At 46.3% G+C, this 25,687-nt stretch overlaps 1 protein-coding gene across 6 annotated transcripts in view; it reads left to right on the top strand.

Annotated features, from left to right (window-relative positions):
* Nucleotides 1-3,918: 3,918 nt before the first annotated feature.
* Nucleotides 3,919-25,687, top strand: part of CLIP1 (CAP-Gly domain containing linker protein 1) — a 122,117-nt gene continuing 100,348 nt past the window's right edge. For 2 of the 6 annotated variants that reach the window (XM_066260669.1, XM_066260668.1), the window contains exon 1: nt 3,927-4,105. The gene's annotated coding sequence lies outside the window, so the exon portion shown is untranslated. Of the gene's footprint in view, nt 4,106-19,805; nt 19,935-23,979; nt 24,201-25,687 lie in introns of those variants that run through there. The other 4 variants (XM_066260666.1, XM_066260670.1, XM_066260665.1 and 1 more) reach the window with 4 other exon arrangements.

Raw genomic sequence — 25,687 nt, 5'->3', positions numbered from 1 at the left:
CTGTCTGTCTGTCCCTGTCTATCCCTCTGATCTCTCTCTGTCTCTGTAAAAAAAAAAACAACAAAAATTTAAAGAGTGTTCTTATTATGATAGCTTCAATTTCCTTTTCTATTTTAAAAGCTATATAAATCCTTACATCTTTATAGCAGTTTACAAAGTACTCTCCAGCCACTATTTTATACTGAATGCTGGTTTTTTTTTTAATTTTTAAAAATTTTTATTTTTTATTTTTCTGAAGTTGGAAACGGGGAGGCAGTCAGGCAGACTCCCGCATGCGCCCGACCGGGATCCACCCGGCATGCCCACCAGGGGGCGATGCTCTGCCCATCTGGGGCGTCGCTCTGCCACAATCAGAGCCATTCTAGCGCCTGAGGTAGAGGCCACAGAGCCATCCACAGCGACCGGGCAAACTTTGCTCCAATGGAGCCTTGGCTGCGGGAGGGGAAGAGAGAGACAGAGAGGAAGGAGAGGGGAGGGGTGGAGAAGCAGATGGGCGCTTCTCCTGTGTGCCCTGTCCGGGAATCGAACCCGGGACTCCTGCACACCAGGCCGACGCTCTACCACTGAGCCAACTGGCCAGGGCCTGAATGCTGGGTTTTTTAAATTTTAAAATTATTTTTATTTATTTATTCATTTTAAAGGAGACAGAGACAGAGAGAGAGAGAGAGAGAGAGAGAGAGAGAGAGAGAGAGAGAGAGTGGGGGAGGAGCAGGAAGCATCAACTCTCATATGTGCCTTGACCGGGCAAGCACAGGGTTTTGAACAGGTGTCCTCAGCATTCCAGGTCGAAGCTTGATCTACTGCACCACCACAGGTCTTGCCTGAATGCTGTTTTTGAGTGGACATAAGAACCATTAGTGCCTTGGTGAGAGATTTAAAATATTTCTAAACAGTAGTACGTTAATTTGAAACCATTATTTGTGATAATTTTCTCTGGATGTGTGGGATTATAACTGTTTTGTTTTCTTCATTTTGCTTGCTTTAATTTATTCAGTGAACATCTATTGTTTTTGTTTTTAAGACAAAATACCAGGGGAAAAAAGTCCCCTGTTACTTGGTTACTTAGAGCCTGAAGTCTTCCACTCCTTTTTCACACTGATCTATATGAGCCAAGCATTATTCTGGGGATGCAGCTAGAGCAATGAATGAGTCAACAATCCTTGCTCTGTTGGAACTTACATTCTAGTAGGGATGGAGTAAAACAGGTTAATAAAAAAAATAATAATAAACCTGCTATACTGCAGAAAAACAGCAGAGAAAATAATTCTCTTCTGGTGGTAACTTCCATATCTCTAAAACTATACTTATATTGTGATTTATCATTTCTAGACATTACCCATTGATGTTCTGTTATGAACATCATGTTATGTTATAAAGCACCTCTAACTCTCTCAACACAGTTCTACCACTATTTGTAATGATCCCTTTTGGTTACATTATTGATATGATTAAACCTTTATTTTTGTTCCAGAAAGACAAAACAAAACAACATGTATTTACCTACTTTTCCCTGTGTTAAATTGAAGATTTGGAAGCTCCTAGCTGCCTCCTTCTGCCACTTCCCTCCATCTTCTAAAGTCTTGTCACTGAGCTGTTCTAATACTTTTACAGAGGATGCACATTTTAAAAAGCTCAGCGGCTGCATCTAAACATGGAACGGGATCCTTCCCTTTGAAGTAGGATTGGATGACTTTAGTCCGAACTCTGGCCCTTCTGTGGAACTTGAAAATGTTGGGGGTAGGCCTCAATCACAAAATTTCAGGGGGCACTAAAAAAGAGTATTTTGATGCAATATTTTCTCTCTCTCTCTCTCTTTTTTTTTACAGAGACACAGAGAGAGTGAGAGTGAGGGGTAGACAGGGACAGACAGACAGGAATGGAGAGATGAGAAGCATCAATCATTAGATTTTCGTTGCACATTGCGACACCTTACTTGTTCATTGATTGCTCTCTCACATGTGCCTTGACCGCGGGCCTTCAGCAGACCAAGTAACCCCTTGCTTGAGCCAGCGACCTTGGGTCCAAGCTGGTGAATTTTTGCTCAAACCAGATGAGCCCACACTCAAGCTGGCAATGTTGGGGTCTCGAACCTGGGTCCTCCACATCCCAGTCCGACACTCTATCCACTGCACCACCGCCTGGTCAAGCTTGATGCAATTTAAAAAAAAATAAAAATCCTTCCCTTTGAAGTAGGACTGGATGACTTTAGTCCGAACACTGGCCCTTCTGTGGAACTTGAAAATGTTGGGGCTAGGCCTCAATCACAAAATTTCAGGGGGCACTAAAAAGAGTGTTTTAATGCAATATTTTTTAAAAATAAAAATTAATGCAAAAGAATCCACAATGAACAAAATCTCAGCATTTTAAAATACAGACGGGTTCTGCCCTCGCTGGTTATCTCAGTGGTTAGAGCGTCATCCCCAAACATCAAGGTTTTGAGTTCTATCCTGGGTCAGGGCACATAAGGGACGCCACCAATGAATGCATAACTAAGTGGAACAACAAATGAATGCTTCTTTCTCTCTCTTTCTCCCTTTCTCTTTCTGTCTCTCTCAAGTCAACCAATTAAAAAAAATCCCCTATATTCAGGAGATACTACCAAATCTCACTAAAAAATAAAAATAAAATAAAAAAATAAGTACAAGCGGGTTCAACAGAATGAGTAGAGCAGAAGAGAAATGAACAGAAGTGTTCATAGCCGCACCCACCATTGGTTAGCAGTGGTTCTTGCGTCACTCTGTGGCGTCTGTGATTGTTGCACAGGTTGCCTTTCAGAGCTGAGAAGTGTTTAGATTGGGGGAGGGGGGTGCCTTTCAGATTAGGAATATGGATACTGGATTTCGGGAGTGTCACCACCACTTTGACCTCGGAGCTTGCAAATCAGAGCGATGTTGATTTGGAAATGTCATGTTTTGTTTTTTAAAACGTGAATCGACGAGAGGGCTACTCAGATCAATGTACTTTGTTCAGAATTTCGTGCCTTTCCACTGTAGTTTCCTCCCATTGCTCTGTGCAAGCCTGTTGGTCCTAGCACCACCGTGCTCTGAATAAAGGTCAACCAAGGGGTCCCCCTCCCGATTATTCTAATCTTTCCGGCAGGACGAGGAAGCCGCCCGGGCCCCTTATCCGGGCGGCCTTTTGCACCAAGTCGCTGCAAAAATCCTGGGCTTCCCTGACAGCAGCAAAACCCCTCCCAGGAGCCGCGCAGCTTCTGGGTTGCCATGGTCCATGGGAGTGAAATGCTGCCGCCCTCTGCCGCACCGGCCCCAAGCGGGCTGTCGCTGTCACCCCTCCAGTCCCTTTCAAACGCTTTTTGAAAGCGATCCGCCGGGGGGAGAAGGAGGGCTCAGGACTTTAAGCGGGGCTTCCGTCCAAGCGGCTGGGGCGAATAAAGGAGGCTTTTCTCCGACGGACGGCGCAAGCGCTGGACGCGTTTCAAGGACTCCTCAGCACTCGGTCCCGCCTGGTGCTTCCCAGGCTTGACTAGCCCTGGGCAGCGCGGTCCAGCGTTTTCCCAGGGACGCCTCGCTCCGATCTTCGCCTGGAGGCAAAGAGGACGCGCCCTACCGAGCAGCTCTTCCTGGCTTGTTTCAAAGAGTTTCTTGTCCAGGCTCCGCCGTCCCCCCCCCCCCCCCCCAAATAAAAGACAGCCGCAGCGTAAGCGGCTGGGGTGCCGGCTGCACGGGGTGTGACTGGCACCCTCTCGGCACACTTGCGGAAACGCGGAACTGCCATGCCAAGCAACCAGCGTGCAGGCCCCGCGGGCTCCCCCGCGCGCACCGCTCTCGCCACCCGGAGCCGCAGAGGGTCGGAGGGCGGGCGGGCCGGCGCGGGGCCGCCGCGGGCGGGGGCAGACAAAGCGGCGGCGCGGGCGGGGGGCGCGGGCCGGGGGCGGGGCGGCGGGGAGGAGCCGCCCGTCGTCCTGTGCTGGCGGCGCGCGCCCGCCCAGCCCCGCGGCGGCGGCGGCGGCGGCGGCGGCGCGTCACGCTCCCCCCGCACGGAGCCGAGGAGCCGGGAGGCGGCAGGCGGCGGCGGCGGCGGCGGCTGCTCCTGCTGCGGAGGTGCAGGTGGCGGCGACTGGCGGCGACCGAGGCGGCGGCCGGCGGTGAGCGGGGCCCTCTCCCTTCCCCGTCCCTGCGCCCGCGTCCCCTCCCGCCGGGCCGGGCCCGCTCGGGTCCGGTGACGGCAGCCGAGCCCCGCGTGCCGGGCCGCCCCCGAGCGGAGCCGGGAGCCCCGGGTGTGGGGACGGCGCTGGAGGCCGGCGGCGTCCGAGGTGCTGCCAGGGAGAGCCGGGAGAGCGGCCGGCCCTGCGAGCGCCGGGCCCGGCCTGGCCGCCCTCCTCCCGCCTCAAGATGGAGCTTGGACTCCTTGCCCTGCGCCGCCCCGGGCGGCGCTCCCTCCCGGCGCCCCTCTCACTGCCGCTCGGCCCAGGGGGCAGGGGGCAGGCCGGGCCGGACCTGTTGCCCCCGGGCATTCCGCAGGCCCTGGGCACTGGTGCCCGCGAGCCGGAATGGAGGGCACCCTGGCCGTGGCCTCCGTGGCGGGCGCCGGCCGGCGGGATGGCCCCGGCCTGGCTGGCGGGGGCTCTCGTCCACCCCACCCCCACCCCACCCGACCCCCCAGATGGAACTGTGATTCTTGGAGAAGGTGGAGGGTAAAAGGTGACAAGGGTTTGTGAAATAACACCGCTGCTTTGTAACCCAGACCCTTTTGCTGGGGCAGAGGCTTGGCTCAGAAGACAGATGACACTTGTACAGAGGTGATTTTGAAAAGCAGAGCCTTCCGATTCCCCTCCCCTCAGGAGGGCCTGGGCTTCACACGTATTATCTGGGTTTGGGGATTAAATCCTGAACTCGGTTGTTTTCTCCACTTCATGTGGCTTTTCCATCTGGCAGGGACCGAGCGCCATCCTCCTCCCCCTTCACAGCCCCACCTCGTTGGCATGAAGAAATGGCACGTTAAATTTACAGTCCCTTTAGATAACCTGTTTTTTAGCAAAACTTGGGCACCAAGTTTTATTTAAGGAGGAGGGTGGAAAAAAGGCTGCAATTTTTTTTTTCTTGGATTCAGCAGTCTTGCCTTCCTATGTTAGGACAGTGCCTGGCCACTGGAGCTCGGGAAGGGTTCCTGTTGCTGCTGCTGTTAATGGTTATGAAAATCATAGCCATCAGTGTTAGTCAGCCTGGTCCCTACCGCCCACTAGGGGGCGTTCCAGCTTTCATGGTGAGCGGTAGTGGAGCAACCAAAGTATAAATAAAAAGATTTAACTATAGTAAATTGTTTTATAAAGATTTATTCTGCCAAACTTAGCGAAAATCTGACATAAAGTACTTGGTAAGTAATTATTATTATATGCTTTAACTTGCTGTAACTCTGCTTTATAAATTTTATAAAGTTACTTCCCTACTTTATAAATCACCATTACTGTGGAACCAGTGGGCAGTTAGAAAATTTTACTACTAACAGAGATACAAAAGTGGGCGGTAGGTATAAAAAGGTTGATTACCCCTGGTTATGATTCTGCTTGGTGTGACTGGTTTAGTATTATTACCATTATTATTACTTATAGTGTCCAGAAGTCTGGAGGCCAATAGTCTAACTTTGGCTTTAAAATTTTTTTTAAACTTACTGATTTTAGAGAGAAAGAGAGCAAAAGGGAGAGAGAGAGAAAGAAACATCGATTTGTTGTTCCCCTTATTTATGCATTGATTGATTGATTCCTGTATGTCCCTGACCAGGGATCTGACCTGCAACCTTGGTGTATCATGCCATCGCTAGTCTAACCAACTGAGCTACCCAGCCAGGGCTGGCTTTTTGTTTGTTTGTTTAAATTACAGTTGACATTCAATATTACAGTGTTTGACTTTGGCTTTAATGATAACCTTTTGGAAGAATCCTCTGGTATGTTGATGTTGCTCCCTAGCCTTGGGGCATTTTTTTCCTCTGAAAATAACAACAATGAACATTTATTGAGGGCTTCTTGTGGTCAGGCTGTGGGCCAGTCTTTTATGTGTTTAATCTCATTAATCAAGCTAACTCAGTGAGGGTGCTATCCATTATCCCCATTTCATAGAGGAGGCATGGAAAGGTTAGGTGCCTTGCCCAGGGTCACTCAACTAATAAGTGGTGGTATCAGGATTTGAGCTCAGGTATTCTGACTCCAGGTGCTTAATAATTAAATTAGGATAGTCAATCTCTAGCAGAGAGCCAGATTGGCCTTAAAGCAAAGTGGGTGATTGCTTGGCCAAGGGCTGGTGCTGAGTTTTTTAGGGTTGGCAGAAAGAAGTGCATCCTAGGCTTCCTACTGGGTCTGGTTCAAATGAGTAAAAAACCAAACCAACCTAAAACTGGGTGGAAAGCTGCAGGTATTGTCTGAAGATAAAGATCACACTCTTCCCTGCAGTAACAGTTGATTAAGCTCCTACCTGTGCCTAAGCATGGTATAAGCTTGATCTAGTTTCTGTTCTTGAGCAGTTTAGAATTGGGTACCCTTCTTTATATTTATTCATTTTTAGAGAGGAGAGGGAGAGACAGAGAGAGAGAGAGAGAGAGAGGAGAGACAGAGAGAGAGAAGGGGGAGGAGCAGGAAGCATCAACTCCCATATGTGCCTTGACCAGATAAGCCCAGGGTTTTGAACCGGTGACCTCAGCATTTCCAGGTCGACGCTTTATCCACTGCGCCACCACAGGTCAGGCCCCTTCTTTATATTTAAAGTAATTTATTTTTACTAACATTGAGTCTGTTGCATCTCATGTGACCCATAAATACATGTGAACTTAACTTAGTAATGTTTGACTCTTGTTTTTTAAGTGCTGTCTCTGTTGGGATTCTAAACCTAATGAATGAAGTGTAAGAGGTGAATTGATTCCCTTATAATCTGTGCAAAGATAGGCACCTCTGAATTCATCACATGTTGGCTGCCTGGAGTTCTTCATTTGCAGATATACGATAGTTCTGATCTAACCCACACGTGTGTGTGTGTGTGTGTGTGTGTGCGTGGGGGGGGGGGTGTCCTGCCATGCATAAGGTCCTTGCCACATATATATTGCACTTTATAGCACCCTCTGCAGGATTCTGCAGAGTCCCATGCCCTCAGTAAATATTTATTACTTAGTGAATTATGAGGTCTATAAGTTTCAAGACTGGTTTTATAGAAGTCAAAGCTAAAGAAAGATAAAGAACAGAAGGTCGTGTGGTAAAATCATAGGCAAATGGCTTAATCGTTGTTAACATTAAAAGAAAACCTTGTCCATACAGTCAGTGTTAACTGAAGTGAGACTTTTCACCTCATATAACTTTCCACTTATCCAAATTATCAGCTTCTTTAATCCCTTCCTTGTACAAGTGAGCTGGGAGGTAGAGTGTCTTTTTCTATGATGGAAGAATGGACAGTGTTACTCATTGCGTGGCTGTGTTCTCCTGTACAGTATCTTTGAAGTGTTGTGAAGGTCTCCCCAAAGGCAGCCTGAGGTGCTATAGTTTGCCTGTCCCTGAGCTGTAATTAGCTCTCTTTCAGTATTCACGCAACAAATTTTTACTGAGCACCTACTGTGTGCCAGGTGCTATTTTGGGAGCCAGTGATACAACAGTGAATAAAACCAACAGAAATCCCTGTTTTCTTGGAACTTCCCTTCAAATAGGGGAGGCAGACAATAACCATATTAATAAAACTTATGGTAGTGATAAATGCTAAGAAAAAAAAGAAACCATGGAAGGGGGAATATTAAGTTTTGGGGACAAGAGTTAGGATAATGGAAATTTTTGACAGGGTGGTCAGAGGCAACATTGCTGAAAATGTGACTTTTGAGTAGAAATCTAGAGGAAGTAAGTAAGGGAATATAGATAGAAGAGGGAAGAGCATACGAGGAAGCGGGCACAGCAAGTGTAAAGGTCCTGACGTGTAGGTTTGGGAGGGGGCATATAATTTAGGGCCGTATAGTTTATAATCCTAAATATGTACTTAATAAAAAATTTTTTTTAATTTTTAATTTTATTTTACTTATTCATTTTTAGAGAGGAGAGAGAGAGGGAGAGAGAGACAGAGAGGGAGAGAGAGGAGAGAGAGACAGAGAGAGAAGGGGGAGGAGCTGGAAGCATCAACTCCCATATGTGCCTTGACCAGGCAAGCCTAGGGTTTCGAACCGGCAACCTCAGCATTTCCAGGTCGACGCTTTATCCACTGCGCCACCACAGGTCAGGCAATAAAAAATTTTTTAAATAGTGAAAGGTGCATAATTCCATGTTGTTAGTGATTTTTTTTTCTTCTTATTTTTTTTGTATTTTTCTGAAGCTGGAAACAGGGAGAGACAGTTAAACAGACTCCCACATGTGCCGACCGGGATCCACCCAGCACGCCCACCAGGGGCGAGGCTCTGCCCACCAGGGGGCGATGCTCTGCCCCTCCAGGGCGTCGCTCTGTCCCGACCAGAGCCACTCTAGCGCCTGGGGCAGAGGCCAAGGAACCATCCCCAGCGCCTGGGCCATCTTTGCTCCAATGGAGCCTCGCTGCGGGAGGGGAAGAGAGAGACAGAGAGGAAGGAGAGGCGGAGGGGTAGAGAGGCAGATGGGCACCTCTCCTGTGTGCCCTGGCCGGGAATCGAACCCGAGACTTCTGCACGCCAGGCCAACGCTCTACCACTGAGCCAACCGGCCAGGGCCTGTTAGTGATTTTTTTAAAAAGATTTTATTTGTTGATTTTTAGAGAGGGGAAAGAGAGAGGGAGATGGGGGTGAGGAAGAGCAGGAAGCATCAACTTGTAGTAGTTGCTTCCCATTCATGCCTTCACTGGGCAAGCTTGGGGTTTCGAACCAGCTACCTCAGCATTCCAGGTTGAATGCTTTACCTACTGCACCACCACTGGTCAGGCTGTAGCAATTTTGATGAAGAAAGAGTTAAAGATAGGGGCACAGAGGCTCAAAGAACTTCACTAACTTACCTAAAGGGCCACATAGCCAGTAAACACAGGGCTAGAGATGGAACCTGAGTTTACGCTGTGTTAAGCAATGCACAGACTATGTTGGCAGTGGAACCTTCAGTATCTGGCAGAAAGGCCGGACCCAGTACTTGATGTTCAGACTTGCTGCTGGGTGGATCTTTGCTCAACCCTGGGAGGCCTTGTGACTGATATTTACAAATATACCTTTTTCCTGGAATTGTGCTCCTGGCAGCAAAACCTTCCTTTTTAAGCCTCAAAACTTTCATGGTTCAAAATTTGTGTTTAATAGAAACCTTTATGTAGGTCTCCTAAATCTTTCATTGGAAAGCAGTGGCAAGATCACCCTGGATATGAATTTTTTTTAGAGATCTGTTTAGGGAGGCCTTAAAGTATGATAGCATCTTATATATTTTTAATTTGCATAGTGTATGTTTCCCATGTAGATGGAACTCGGAGACTCCATATGCTTTAAATCAGCATTTGCACTTTTGTTTCTTAATTTTCTCATTGATTTGAGAAAAACGGAGGGACAGAGAATGAGGAAGAGAGAAAGAGAAGCATCGATTTGTTGTTTAATTTTGTTGTTCCATTTCATTGTGCACTCACTGTTTGCTTCTCATATGTGCCCTGACTGGGGATCGAACCCTTAACCTCAGTCTACCACTCCTTACCCTGAGCCACCTGACCAGGGCCACATGCACTTTTAAGGGAAATCATACTGGCTGATGGTACTACACAGGAATTTTATCTAAGACTGACCTCTTCAGATTTCAATCAGGGGAACAGAAGAGATCTTTTTTTTACTTTTGGTAGGTTGGCAGACTTAATTAACCAACCGTGAGTTTGGCAAGGACATCTGGGTTAATATCCTGGCCCTGGCCCAACTACCAAGGAACCGAGGAATCTTGGCCACAATTAGTAAAGAGCTCCCCCCCCCCCCCCGCCCAACCTCCATCTGGCACTTCCAGAAGGAAAGATTCCACTTGTACTAACTCAATGGGTGTGTCTTTTTTAAAAAATTGTCTCTGTTATTGTGGTTCAGCAACAAAATCTGACAAGTATTCTTTGCAGAATATTAGAAAAGAGGAAGTAGTCCTGTTACAGAATCCCTATTGAAAACTTTTTTCTGGTATGTCTTTTCCCCTAGGGAGATGCATTCTTATCTGCCTGTTCTCAGGAATCCTAATGAGACTAGAGAGAGAGAGAGAGATGTTTGGTGGCCCTAATGTTTTATATAAGCAGAAGGTTTAATGTACTTCTGACTTGAATTAAGTAGTTTGATATTTGTATTCCCTCTTGCTTACTTTGGTCTAAGTATAGCTTGGATTAGATCCCAGTGTTAACTCTGCCCGCTTTTTACACTCAGAGTTGCCGAGTCCTTGACTTACTGTGCGTTCTCTGAAGTTAAGAACCTACGATCCAGATGTTCAGGATGTGCGTGTTGCCCAGAATTCAGGTTTGATGTATGAAGGACGTATAAAAGGAAGGAACTTTAATGTTTTCTTTTTTTTCCTTCTGATTCTACAAATCCCTAGTCAAATAATGCACTGAGATATTTGGTTTATCTTTTTCCTCTCTCAGAAAACATAAGAGATATTTGGGCTACTTTCCTAAAAATTTTTTAAAAATTTTTAAAATTTTTATTTTTTATTCAGTGGGAGGAGGGAAGGGAGAGATACAGATTCCCGTATGCGCCTGGACTGGGATCCACCTGGCAAGCCTGCTAGAGGGCGATGCTCTGCCTATCTGGGGCATTGCTCCATTGCTCAGCAACCGAGCTCTTTAGCGTCTGAGGCAGAGGCCATGGAGCCAACATCCTCAATGCCAGGGGCCAACTTGCTCCAATTGAGCCATGGCTGCAGGAGGGGCAGAAAGAGAGAGCGAGAGACAGAAAGAGAGAGAGAGAGAGAGATGAGAGGGGGAAGGGTGGAGAAGCAGATGGGTGCTTCTTCTGTATACCCTGACCGGGAATTGAACCTGGGATGTCCGCATGCCAGGCCAACGTTCTATCACTGAGCCAACTGGCCAGGGCCCTAAAAAATGTTTCAGTCAAGTCTGTGATCTCCTGCCTTCTCTCTTTTTTTTTTTTTTTTTTTTTTATTTTATTTATTCATTTTAGAGAGGAGAGAGAGAGGGAGAGAGAGACAGAGACGGGGGGAGGAGCTGGAAGCATCAACTCCCGTATGTGCCTTGACCAGGCAAGCCCAGGGTTTCGAACCGGCGACCTCAGCATTTCCAGGTCAACGCTTTATCCACTGCGCCACCACAGGTCAGGCAATCTTTATCCGATTTCCTCCATTAAATGATTTATTATTGGAAGTGTTATATTTTAATACCTAAGGCAGGAAGGAACCTATTTAGACTTTTCTTTTCCAGACTACAGAATAACTAAACTTTATAGGCAGGGTAATATTTTTGTTTGCAGCCTCAGTGAAAGAAAATTTTTATCAATAATTTCATATATGGGTGACTAGAAAAAAGGGTGTATTACATGAAGCCATATTGATAATTTTTGTTGTTAGGCTTCTTACTTAGGTTGTTCCATTGAGAATCTAATGTCGACCTGACCAGGCGGTGGCGCAGTGGATAGAGCGTCGGACTGGGATGCGGAGGACCCAGGTTTGAGACCCCGAGGTCGCCAGCTTGAGTGCGGGCTCATCTGGTTTGAGCAAAAGCTCACCAGCTTGAGCCCAAGGTCTCTGGCTCGAGCAAGGGGTTACTTGGTCTGCTGAAGGCCCACGGTCAAGGCACATATGAGAAAGCAATCAATGAACAACTAAGGTATCACAACAAAAAACAGATGATTGATGCTTCTCATCTCTCTCTGTTCCTGTCTGTCTATCCCTATCTCTCCCTCTCTCTGACTCTTTGTCTCTGTAAAAAAAAAAAAAAAGAGAGAGAGAATCTAGTATCAGGATTTAGATTTTAGTTTTCCAGTGGATTTATTATTTCTTTGAGGTTCTCAGATTTATTTTTTTCCTTATATACTAGTTTCACAATCCAAGAGCCCCTCACATTTTCATAACATATCTTATAATATGTGGGTTCAGTGCATAAGGATAAAACACACTCACATGCAAAAACACAGAAAAAAAGTACATTATTTTTTATTTTTATTTTTTTTTCTTTTTTTTTTTTTTTTTTTTTTTTTTTTTTCATTTTTCTGAAGCTGGAAACAGGGAGAGACAGTCAGACAGACTCCCGCATGCGCCCGACCGGGATCCACCCGGCACGCCCACCAGGGGCGACGCTCTGCCCACCAGGGGGCGATGCTCTGCCCATCCTGGGCGTCGCCATGTTGCGACCAGAGCCACTCTAGCGCCTGGGGCAGAGGCCACAGAGCCATCCCCAGCGCCCGGGCCATCTTTGCTCCAATGGAGCCTTGGCTGCGGGAGGGGAAGAGAGAGACAGAGAGGAAAGCGCGGCGGAGGGGTGGAGAAGCAAATGGGCGCTTCTCCTGTGTGCCCTGGCCGGGAATCGAACCCGGGTCCTCCGCACGCTAGGCCGACGCTCTACCGCTGAGCCAACCAGCCAGGGCAAAAAAGTACATTATTTATAATTCTACTGTCCAGAGAAAATCATGTCAGTATTTTAGAGCATGTCCTTGCAATATATATTTTTTAATACTTAAAATATTTATGTCTGGATCTTTATTTCTATTAAGTAATTAAAAGTGTAATATTTTCACTGGAAATATCCTTAGCAAACCCGAATGGGGAATCAGAATGACTATTAAGTTTGAAGTCCTGGATGTGCTTCGGGCTTGACTTTGTGAGTCTTGTGAACTTGAACAAGTCACTTACCCTCTCACTATCTGCTTTTCTCTCTGTATGACGGGGGTGATGATGGGGGTGACCTCTGCTCTCTCCACCCCATGGAGTTGCTGTACTGATGAAAAGGACTGGCCTCCATGGGCTAGAGATCTGCAGGACACCTTTTCAGCCCTTTCAAATACCAGAGAGGCTAGAGAAGACAGGAAGGGCCAGTTCTGCCTCACTGGCCTGTGAGTCACCTGGTTTATTTTGTAGCATGGTTACATTGATAGCAAAGCTTTTCAGATGAATGTGACTAATAGAAAGTATCCTGTGGGGTGAGAGAAAGCCCTCCGAATGCCAATTTATCAAACATTCATTGAGTGCTGTGAAGACTGTGTGCTAGGGACACAGAACTCTCTGGCTGATGGGGTGAGACAACTGCTGTTGTGAGGCCTAGGCTGAAACCGTGCAGAGACAGCCCCGTGGAAGATGAGCAGCTCATTTTCCCTGAGCGTTTGCGCGTGGGAGGCCGCCAGGGGAGGCTTCCGAAGTTGGAATGAGCCACTTGTGTTTGGCGTTGGTGGAGAGCTAGGGTTTCTAGGCAGGGATAGATAGGCGAGGTAGAACATTCCAGGCCAGATCGAGCAAAGATACGAGGCAAAAAGTGGTATGCTGAGGTAACAGCAGAAGTCTACTGCCCTGTACTTTGCGGGCAAGTTGTAGGAAATAAAACTAAGAAGTTTGGGTTTATATCCAGGAGAGGCTTCCCTGCCCTGATGAGTCCATCTTATTGGTCTTTAGCTTTTTCTTTCTTTCCTGTTTTGTTTTTTAGTGAGGGGGGGAAGGGAGAGAGAGAGAGAGAGAGAAAGAGGGAGAGAGAGAGAGAGAGAGAGAGAGAGGAGAGAAGAGAAGCATCAGCTCGTAGTTGCAGCACTTTAGTTGTTCATTGATTACTTCTTTTTTTTTCCTTTTTTTTTTTTTTTTTTGTATTTTTCTGAAGCTGGAAACGGGGAGAGACAGTCAGACAGACTCCCACATGCGCCTGACTGGGATCCACCCGGCACGCCCACCAGGGGCGATGCTCTGCCCACCAGGGGGTGATGCTCTGCCCCTCCGGGGCGTTGCTTTGCCTCGACCAGAGCCACTCTAGCGCCTGGGGCAGAGGCCAAGGAGCCATCCCCAGCGCCCGGGCCATCTTTGCCCCAATGGAGCCTTGGCTGCGGGAGGGGAAGAGAGACAGAGAGGAAGGAGGGGGTGGGGGGTGGAGAAGCAAATGGGCGCTTCTCCTATGTGCCCTGGCTGGGAATCGAACCCGGGTCCCCCGCACGCCAGGCCGACGCTCTACCGCTGAGCCAACTGGCCAGGGCCATTGACTGCTTCTTGTATATGTCTTTGGGGGGGAGACTCCATCTGAGCCAGTGACCCCTTGCTCAAGCCAGCAACCTTGGGCTTCAAGCCAGTGACCCTTGGGCCCAAGCCAGTGACTATAGAATCATGATGAACCCACACTCAAGCCGACGACCACGCCCATGCTCAAGCCAGATGCGAGGCACTCAAACTGGTGATCTTGGGGTTTCAAACCTGGGACCTCAGCATCTCAGATTAATGCTGTATTCACTGTACCACTACCAGTCAGGCTGGTCTTTATCATTTTAAAATCACTGAGATTTCTGCAATTCTTTGCTGGATGTTTGATCAAAAATATCTGGTTGTAGGGCTAAACAGGAAAACTGCTGGGAATATCAATTACCGTTTCTGCTCATAGTGTGCAATCATCACCCTAGGCAAGTTTTTTTTCCCCTAAGATTTTATTTATTGATTTTAGAGAGTGGAGGAGCAGGAAGCATCAACTCATAGTAGTTGCTTCTCTTATGTGCCTTGACCAGGCAAGCCCAGGGTTTCAAACCGGCAACCTCAGCATTCCAAGTCGGCACTTTATCCACTGCACTGCCACAGATCAGGCACCACAGTTTTAAAATATTTTCTTCATACTGAGAATAGACTCTCCATACCTGTTAGCACTCACTCTTCGTTTTCCCCCAACTCTCCCAGCCCTATTCTCTGTTTCGGTAGCTTTGCCTATTTTGGACATTTTGTAAAAGTGGAATTGTATAATATGACTGACTTCTTCCCTTAGCAAAATACTTTCAGGTTTCACCCACATTGAAGCATGTGTCCATATTTCATTTCTTCTTTTTTTTTCTTTTTTAGTGAGAGGGAGTGGGCAGACAGAGGAAAACAGACAAGAAGGGAGAAGGATGAGAAGCATCAACTCGTAGTTGTTCATTGATTGCTTCTCATATGTGCCTTGACTGGGGGACTCTAGCTGAGTCAGTGACACCTTGCTCAAGCCAGCAACCTTGAGTTTCAAGCCAGTGACCATCGTAAACACGACCTCATGCTCAAGCTGGCAACACCGTGCTCAAGCTGGCAAACCCCGTGCTCAAACTGGCGACCTCAGGGTTTTGAGCTTGGGTCCTCAGCGTCCCAGGCCAGTGCTCTATCCGCTGCGCCACCACCTGGTCAGGCACCTTGCCATTATTGAAGGGCATATTTTTCATGAACAGTTGTCACTGAAGAACTTGTCATTTCTGAGGAGTTAGATACTCATCCCAGAAAAACAACTTGTACTGCTCATGTCAGAGCTTGTGCCTTGCCGGGTTTCAAGCCCTTTAGTATGCTTGCCAGTTTTGTTTTCCACAGCTTAATGACAACTGGGGTTTCTCTTTCTAAGGTAGAACCTTCTAGCCTGACCAGGCGGTGGCGCAGTGGATAGAGCATTGGACTGGGATGCGGAAGACCCAGGTTCGAGACCCGGAGCTCGCCAGCTTGAGCGCGGGCTCATCTGGTCTGAGCAAAAGCTCACCAGCTTGAGCCCAAGGTCGCTGGCTCAAGCAAGAGGTTACTTGATCTGCTGAAGGCCCGCTGTCAAGGCATATATGAGAAAGCAATCAATGAACAACTAAGTTGTTGCAACGCGCAATGAAAAACTGATGATTGATGCTTCTCGTCTCTCCATTCCTGTCTGTCTGTCCCTGTCTATCCCTCGCTCTGTCTCTGTAAAGAAAAAAAAAAAAAAAAGAATTGCTGCTAAAATAAAATAAGTTTCACTTAAGGTAGAACCTTCTATGTGTCTGTGTAGGTTACCAAAACAGGGGAAAAATAACCAATGATGAGGTTGAGTGTTAAGATTCAAATGAAACCAATTTCTCTTACCATTTGCAGCATGTAGGGTGATTGTATAGGAAACTGATTTAGGGACTTCAGAGTAAATTTAGTAGAGCGGTATCTTCTCTTGAAATAGCCAGGACCTGGGGGGGGCACAGTTTATAAAGTGTTGACCTGGAATCCTGAGGTTACTGGTTCAAAACCCTGGGCTTGCCTGGTCAAGGCACATATAGGAAGCAACTACTACAAGTTGATGCTTCCTGCTTTTCCATCTTTCTCTCTGTCTCTGTCTCTCTTTTCTTTCTAAAAATCAATAAATAAAATATTTTGCCTGACCGGGTGCTGGCGCTGTGGATAGAGCGTCGGACTGGGATGTGGAGGACCCAGGTCTGAGACCCGAGGTTGCTAGGTTGAGTGTGGGCTCATCTGGTTTGAGCAAGGCTCACCAGCTTGAGCTCATGGTCGCTGGCTCGAGCAAGGGGTCACTCAGTCTGCTGTAGCCCCCCAAGTCAAGGCACATATGAGAAAGCAGTCAATGAACAACTAAGGTGCTGGAATGAAGAATTGATGCTTCTCAGCTCTCTCCCTTCCTGTCTGTCCCTCTCTCTGTGTCTCTGTCACAAAATAAATAAATCAAAATTAAGAAAATAAATTTTTAAAAGTATATTTTTAGAAAAAAAAATAGCCAGGTATCTTTCTTTCTTTCTTTTTTTTTTTTTTTTTTTTTTTGCATTTTTCTGAAGCTGGAAACAGGGAGAGATAGTCAGACAGACTCCCGCATGCGCCCGACCGGGATCCACCCGGCACGCCCACCAGGGGCGATGCTCTGCCCACCAGGGGGCGATGCTCTGCCCATCCTGGGCGTCGCCATGTTGCGACCAGAGCCACTCTAGCGCCTGATAGCCAGGTATCTTTCAGTAGGTATTGTGAACATACAAATGTGGTTATTTTTTCATTGGATCTAGAGACCTATAACTCTAGGGCAGGGGTCGGGAACCCATGGCTTGTGAGCCAGATGTGGCTCTTTTGATGGCTGCATCTGGCTCGCAGACAAATCTTTAATAATAATAAAAATAACGTTAAAAATATAAAACATTCTAATGTATTACAATCCATTCATTTCCTGCTGCTCATGGTCATGGTTGCAGGTGGCTGGAGCCAATCACAGCTGTCCTCTGGGACACCACCAAATTTTTATTGGATAATGTGTAACGTACACGGGTAATTGTATGGCTCTCACGGAATTACATATTAAAATATGTGGCGTTCATGGCTCTCTCAGCCAGAAAGGTTCCTGATGCCTGCTCTAGGGGGAACAACAGTAAATGTACATCACTAGAGGGGAAAAAGGACTTCCCTGAGGGGAGGAGGCATGTCCCTCCTGGTGGGGGGAACTTGTAGCAACTATTAAATTTGCTCATTTGCAAAGTGACAATAAGAAAGCTTTAATAAAGAGAATAAAAAACACAGAAGTAATTGATTCCTGTGAGTTGTCTTGTTCAGAACAAACAGTTGGGGTGCGCTTGTGTTTAGAGTGGGCAGATCAGAAACTGATTTGTCAGCGTACTTTAGGTCAGGAGTCTCATCTGGAGATTGGAGTTTAAGTCCTAGACTGGTAAGTAACTGTAACCTTAACAAATGATTTCGCTTTTTATTTATTTTATTTTATTTTTTTTGTGGCAGAGATAGAGTCAGAGAGAGGGACAGATAGGAACAGATAGACAGGAAGGGAGAGAGATGAAAACATCAATTCTTTGTTGTGGCTCCTTAGTTGTTCATTGATTGATTTCTCATATGTGCCTTGACCGGGGATCTATAGCAGACTGAGTGACCCCTTGCTCGAGCCAGTGACCTTGGGCTCAAGCTGGTGAGCCTTGCTCAAACCAGATGAGCCCGTGCTCAAGCTGGCTACCTCGGGGTCTCAAACCTGGGTCCTCCACATCCCAGTCCGATGCTCTATCCACTGCACCTGATTTCACTTTTTAGAAGCACTTTCCTTAGTGGAAAAATGAGGAAGTTGAACTAGATTGCAAAGGTCTCCTCTGAGTCTAAAATTTTATGATGCTATATTAAGCACATTTCCTCATTTTTACACATTAGTATAATTGACTGCTGTCGACCTATTAAGTAAGTTCTTCTGGGAGATACTAACCAGCCAGGTCTAGTAATTTCAGATCTCTCTTAAGCTGGTGGTATTTAAGTTACAAAGCCACAGGATTTTGTGAAATTTGTGCAAATGAGCAAAATAACTCAAATTATTCAGCTTTTTATATCTGCCCTCAAATCTCCCTTTTACAGGTCTTTTGCAGATGGAGGAGGAACTTTGAGAGGCTGCTTATTTTTTGCTTAGCTCTGAGGAGCAGGAACATAATTTTCACTCAGACTAAGCTGTACCAATATATTCATAGTTACAGCAGTTTGCACCCTGGCACAGAGTTCCAAAAGATTGTCTAATGGTCCAACTCTCCCCATACCTTGATTGGGTTTTGGCCCCCTCCTCATTTTTAAAACTGCATATGGGGCCTTGGCCAGGTGGTTCAGTTGGTTAGAATATTGTCCTGACACGCCAAGGTTGCGGGTATGATCCCCGGTCAGGGCACATACAAGAATCAACCAGTGAGCCTGACCATGCAGTGGCACAGTGGATAGAGCATTGGACTGGGACACAGAGGACCCAGGTTCAAAACCCCAAGGTCGCCAGCTTGAGTGTGGGCTCATCTGGCTTGAGTCCAAGGTCGCTGGCTTGAGCAAGGGGTCACTAGGTCTGCTGTAGCCCCCCCTCCCTGTCAAGGCACATACGAGAAAGTAATCAATGAACAACTAAGGAACTGCAACAAAGAATTGATGCTTCTCATCTCTCTCCCTTTCTGTCTGTCCCTATCTGTTCCTCTCTCTGTGTCTGTCACACACAACAAAAAGAACCGGTGAATGCATGAATAGGTAGAATGACAAACTGATGTTTCTGTCTCTCTCAAAAACAAAACAAAAAACAAAAAAAATTCTGTATGGACTTTGAAACTGGGTATGAAGCTTGTAGTCTATACTATTATGTCATACATACTTTAAAATTTTAAAATGTAATTTTCAAGCACAAAATAATTTTTGAAAGGGTTATGTCTATCTATTGATACACTGTTCTGACTTCATTCAGCAAACATCCTAAACTGAGTCTTTAATTACTTAAAATTTTACTTCGGACTTTGAAAGATGTGGCAAAACTTTCTCAGTAACTTGTATGATATTCTCAAGCCAACACTTAAGGTTAGTAGGCTGACTTCATTAATTGCTTTTTAAGAGCTCTGCCAGTTAGAAATTGCAAGTACAACTCCCCTGTAGCACCATTTGGATTAAAGAGCCAATTAATTTTCTGACCCTTACTGACTTGTGTCAGTCCTTTAGTGTCTAAATGGGCTTTTCACATTGATCTTTTTAAACAATGACTGCGCTATTTACTTATTTTTCATCTTTTGTACTTTTTTTTCAATTAATTTTTTTAAAGTTTTTTTTAGTCATTTATTTCTGATCTTTTTTTTTCTTTATTTTTAAAATTTATTCATTTTAGAGAAGAGAGACAGAAAGAAAGAGAGAGAAGGGGGGGAGGAGCAGGAAGCATCAACTCCCATATGTGCCTTGACCAGGCAAGCCCAGGGTTTTGAACCGGCGACCTCAGCGTTTCAGGTCGATGCTTGATCCACTGCGCCACCACAGGCCAGGCTTTTTTGATTAATTTTAATGGGATGACATTGATAAATCAGGGTATATATGTTCAGAGAAAACATCTCTAGGTTATTTTGACATTTGATTATGCTGCATTCCCATCACCCAAAGTCCAATTGTCTTCCGTCACCTTCTAACTCATCTTTTGTACTTTATCCTTGCTGGAGATAGGCAGTTTGTGTTTTTAATCTTTTTTTAAAAATATTTTATTTATTGATTTTTTTTTTAGAAAGAAGAGAGAAAAAGGCAGTGAGGAGGAGTGGGAAGCATCAACTCGTAGTTGCTTGACCAGGCAAGCCCAGGGTTTTGAAACGGCGACCTCAGTGTTCCAGGTCGACTATCTATTGCACCACCACAGGTCAGGCCGTTGGTTGATTCTTGTCTGTACCTTGACTGGGGGCAGGGGCAGTGAATCCTATTTTGGCGTATTGGGACGACGTTCTCAACTAACTGAGCTACCCAGCCAGGGCTCTTTTCCCTTCCTTTGAACTGATTTTATTATTTTGTGTCATGCTTTATACTGATTTATGAAATGAATAAATTTGGCAGTACAGGAATAGAAGTCATTGCCAGCTCTGTCTTCAGCTTGTGGATTAACTGTAAGTTTATCAAAAGAGGTACAAAAATAGCTTGACTGAACTGTGAGGCTTCTGGCAACGTGCACTCCTTAGAAGGTTCTGTTTCTTCTGCCAGGTGATTCTTGGAGAATGCTGGTCATTTTCAAGCCGGACAAAGATACTGCTTTTTCCCACATGTGTGAAAAATTAAATAATAAGCAGTGGTCTTCTTAACTTCATTTTTTCTTTTTACTCTACGTAGGGGCGTTGAGTTAGTTAAAGTCTTAGGCTCCTGCTACTCTACTCTACTTAAAAATTTTAGGCCTTGTACTGTATTTCAGTATTTGATGGTATTCTGCTCAGAAATCCACTTTTTCCAGATGTTCTGGCCTCCTGAACAAATTGGAGACAGTGCCCCACCCTTTCAGGCACATGCCCTGGGAGAACCCAGTTGTTGCTCCGGAAGAGGGATTCTCTTTCTGTCTTTTTCCGCTCTAGAAAGTGGCTCTCTCTCGCGTCTCACGTTTGTGTATTTTTGTCGGCACTATTAGACCGTTCCCTTGGCTCATCTTTTCATTATGCCCGGTCTTGGAATGAGGCCCTAGAGATGGGGGGGTCAAGAAGTTGGTCATCTCCCCCTTCACCGGCTCAGGCACCAGCCTTGGTAGACTCCTCCCAGGTGGAAGATCTGACTGTGGCCCTTTATTTATTTATTTATTTTTATTTTTTATTTTTTGTATTTTTCTGAATTGTAAATGTGGAGAGACAGTCAGACAGACTCCCGCATGCACCCAACTGGGATCCACCCGGCACGTCCACCAAGGGTGATGCTCTGCCCACCAGGGGGCAACGCTCTGCCCCTCCGGGGCGTCGCTCTGCTGAGACTAGAGCCACTCTAGCGCCTGGGGCAGCGGCCAAGGAGCCATCCCCAGCGCCCGGGCCATCTTTGCTCCAATGGAGCCTTGGCTGTGGGAGGGGAAGAGAGAAACAGAGAGGAAGGAGGGGAGGGGGTTGGAGGAGCAAATGGGCGCTTCTCCTATGTGCCCTGGCTGGGAATCGAACCTGAGTCTCCCGCACGCCAGGCCGACGCTCTACCGCTGAGCCAACCGGCCAGGGCTGACTGTGGCCCTTTAGATGCAACACTTGCTGCTGAAACCAAATGGCTCCGGTCCCCTGCTTGCTTTTTTCTCTCTGGGGTTAGCTCACTCGACCCTGCACTCATCTGGAGCAACGGCCCTCTGTGAGGGCCCGTGCCCTCGACTGTGTTTGGTGATATCATGCCCATTTCCTCTGTGTTCAAGGGACAATCTTGGGGAGGCCAGCACAGTGATGGGTGGTGACCTCTGGTGGCTTCCTGTCACTCATCATCAGTCCACCTTGACTGACCACTGGTCCCTGCCTGGCTCTCTGCCCTGGGAGGAGATGCCCCTCTCCACCCCCCACAGAGGGGTCTGTGTCTTTGTCCCGACTAACAGGTTTCCCAGGTGTTAAAATGGGTTATAGCACTTGTTCTTTCCTGGGTCTTACATTTTTAAATTATAGTCAAAGGCAATTTACTAAATGTTGGGGGGGATTACCCGATTAATAAGAAATGAATAAGTGACACTGAAGTCACATCCTTTCCCTCTTTCTCTCACAGTGCTGCCCTCCAGACCCCAGGCCGGTTCCCACATTCTCATCCCATGGGCCTGGCTCTCTGCAGTCAGAAGGCGCTCGATTGGGCTGGTCTGCTGCCTGGCTCACGGCTCCCCTCTGCTTTGTGCCCACCCGATGCGCTTCCTCCAGCCACGGCAGCCCTTCATCTGCCGGGCGCTGGCTCCCAGACCCCTTCCTTGCATCTTAAGTCACATTTCTTAAGTTCTCATCTGGAACTCAGTCTCTGTACTTTTGAGTTTTGTGTGGGTGTATTTTCAAACTCTTCGTGTTGAGCTGTCAGTTTTATCGGGCAGATCCTTGTGCTACAAGCAGAGTCTTTATACATTATGTAAGCCATCAAATGGGGATTTTATAGGTCCTTTTACTGTGAAAGCTATTTTTTTCCTTTTTTTGTCTTAAAAACAATTAAATTATTCAGTTTTATATGCAAGAGTTTTCCTGCTCTTTTCCTCACTTATGGGTTGCAGTGATGTTGGAAAGACAAATGTTGCCCACCCAGGGGGGTTTGGACCATCTGAGTTTATCAGCAATGCCAATCTGAGAGCTACTTTCTCTCCTGCCTTCAACCTGTGTTCTAGACCCACGCTGTCCAGTACAGTAGCCACCAGCCACATGCGGCTGTTCAGCACTCGAAATGAGAAATGTGGCAAGTCCAAGCTGGGATGTGCTCTAAGTATAAAACACGCAGTGGAATTCAAAGACTTACTATGAAAAAAGCAGTGTGAAATAGCTCATTAATAATTGTTATATTGATTACAATTGTAAGTAATAATTTGGATATATTGAATTAAATAAAAGGTTATTTCAGCTTTTTTTGTTTTGTTTTAATTTTGAGAGAGAGGAAGGGGAAAAGGGGAAGGGAGAGAGAGAGATATTGAGAAGCGTAAACCTTTTGCTTCACTTAGTTGTGCATCCATTGATTACTTCCCATACATACCCTGACCTGGGGCCAAGCCTGAGCCCTCAAGAATGAACCAACGACCCTGGGATCAGGCCCATGATCTGGGTGCTCCAGCTTGATGCTGTATCCCCTGTGCTACCAGCAAGGGCTTTTTTTTAATATTTCAAAACATGGTTGCTACCAAATTCAAAATTATACGTTCGTCTGACATTATATTTCTACTGGACAGCACTGTTCTAGAAGAGTACAGCAGTGTCAAGAAAGATAATGATATAATTTGAGACTCATGGCTCTTGTATAGCACTCATTGGAGGTAGTAATTAAGCCGTTTGCCCATGGCTTCATTGGCCTACTTTTAAAAGAAGGCTCCAGGCTTGGGAAATCCTCTAACACTGTTGTGCTCATCAGATGCTTAGAGGGTGAGTTTAGTTACTTGATGCTCTAGTTTGAAATTGCAGTAGCACACCATTTTATGGGTTCTTGTTTTGACGCTGAGTCAGTGCAAAACTTTTTAGAATTCTTAGTCTGTACCAAGTACATTTTTAGCTCCTTTGGGTGCAAAGACAAATCCTATCCCTGACCATGAGGGACTTAGTCATAGCATGATATGCAAACAAGACGGGAGTGAGTGTGATTCATTGTTCAATAATAGAAGACTGCACAGAGGCTGGAATAGCCCAGAGGGGCAGGGAGAAGGGGCAGGAAGTGTAGTCAGAGGAGACCCTGAGAGGAGGTGGTGCGTCTGTGTTCTTGCGAGTCAATTTCTGAGAAAGTATGGGCTTTGGGTGTAGAAACAACCTGTTCGCTGACGAGGCGTAGCTGTGCACTTCCTAGCCCTGGACCGTAAGTTCAGTTCAGTCAGGATATGGGATGTGTTTAAATTGGTCCCAGGCAGGCCTACATCAGCTTATTGATTAGGCTTTGCTAGTCCTCTGTGAAGTGAAAACCTTTCATGTTTTACTCAGGGATAGATGAACATATGTAAATGATTTCCAGCCAGTGTTGTTGCCTTCAGTCTTTTCTTTATCTGTGGAAAGATGAACGTGAATGAAACCGAAAGGGGAAAAAAATAGAATAACTTGCTTTTTTTTTTTTTTTTTTTTTTTTTTGTAGAAAAGCAAGTCAATTTGGAAAGCTACCCGGGATGTTGTGTAATGTTTTCAGTGGCTGAAGCAGAGGAGCTCAGGTTACAGTGCAGTCTCCTGTGTTGGGGGGTGGGGGACAGCAAGTGACACAGCATGCAACAGACACTTATATAACCATGACTTCAGGGGACGGGATCAAGCTGTGAGCGAGCCTCCCAAGCTCAGGAATAGGATATTTGAACACAGCCTTTGAATTTTTTTTCTCTCACTTGGCTTGAAAGTTCCGCGTGAGAAACATCTCTCTCTCAAACTCGACTTCCCATGACCCACAGAGCTCCTTTCCCTTTAGTTGTGACATTCACAGCCGCAGAGCACTTTAGGATTAGAAGGGAGCCCGCAGTCTCAGAGCGCACAGCTCTCCACAGGTAAGTCACTTGACCTGTGTACCGCTGGGTTTGCTCAGGGCTGCTCTGGTAGCGCTCACATGCAGCCCGTTCCTGTAGACCCCGTGCGAAACTGCCTTTCCTGGCGGGCTCAGGTCCTGGCCAGATTCTTCGACTCGCCTTTGCCTCCCAACAGAACCTTCAGGTGCAGTCAGCAGAGGAGCATGTTTGTTTGTTTCTGCTGATGGGACAAAATGGACCGTGAGGGGACAGAGAGGCACAGTGTGGAGGCGTGATTGGCCTCGGGTGATCCCGTGCCCAGCCAGAGAGTGCCAGGAGACGCTGGGCTTGTTAGAAGCCAGCCGACCTTATCAGATCCGGGCTCCTCTTCACGGGCGGGTTGCTTGGTGCTGCTTGGTGCTCCTCTTACTTCGGCAGCGCCAGAGCCTAGAGTTGCAGTCTCTTCTCTTTCACTGGTGAATCCCTGCCCTTGCACTTGAGTTCGGATTTGAAATTCAAAAACATTGGAGCTACAAAAGGATGGCCTTAGAAAGGGAGTCTTATTTGCCCTCAGGTTTATTTATCCTCAGGTTGTAGATGAGCATTTTGAGGCCTGGAAGGGGTTAGAATACTTGCTGAAGGTCATTCAGCTGGGACAGAATCCTGACAAACAGGAACGGAGCCAGATGAGAAGCATCAATCATTGGTTTTTCGTTGCGACACCTTAGTTGTTCGATCATTGATTGCTTTCTCATATGTGCCTTGACCGTGGGCCTTCAGCAGACTGAGTGATCCCTTGCTCAAGCCAGCGACCTTGGGTCCAAGCTGGTGAGCTTTGCTCAAACCAGATGAGCCCGCGCTGAAGCTGGCGACCTCGGGGTCTCGAACCTGGGTCTCCTGCATCCCAGTCCGACGCTCTATCCACTGGTCAGGCTACCTCTTTTTTTTATACATCTGTTTATTTAAGCCACATATTTTTTTTTTATGGGTGAACTAAGAAACAAAATAAAAACTAAACAAAACCTTAAGAAATCCGAAAGGAATTATGAAGACTATTATTTCTTTCTATCTGACCATAATTGACACCATGCTTGTTGGGGGAACTGCTTGTTTTGAGGAACCTTTTATTTCTGTAAACTGCTTAAGAGGTTTTTGGGTTATGAGAGGTTGACAGGGCAACGGGGTCTGGATTTTACTGAACTATCTCCACAACACAAACTTTCCTGTGGAAGGTGTCCAACATAGACAAGAGTAGAGAGAATGGTACCATCACCTGACTTGAACAGGTATCAACTCATCATCAGTCTTCTTATGTAAGTTTTAGCTGGCTGTCATCAAACTTGTTTTTTTTAACCTATTTTGCTCCTGCCAGTAAACATATCTTTTTGTTTTTAAGAAACGATGGTACTTTTGTTTATTAGTCATATAATTATGCCTTTTGTGGTATGAGACATTTCTGTCTCAGGTGCCTATCCTAAAAGTTTCCTAGAGCAGGTTACTTAGCTGAGGTGATCCCGAAGCTCCAAGCA

This window comes from Saccopteryx bilineata, chromosome 2, assembly GCF_036850765.1.
Source record: "Saccopteryx bilineata isolate mSacBil1 chromosome 2, mSacBil1_pri_phased_curated, whole genome shotgun sequence".
In the NCBI taxonomy this organism is placed as follows: domain Eukaryota; kingdom Metazoa; phylum Chordata; class Mammalia; order Chiroptera; family Emballonuridae; genus Saccopteryx; species Saccopteryx bilineata.
This window is presented reverse-complemented; position numbering and strand designations above follow the sequence as displayed.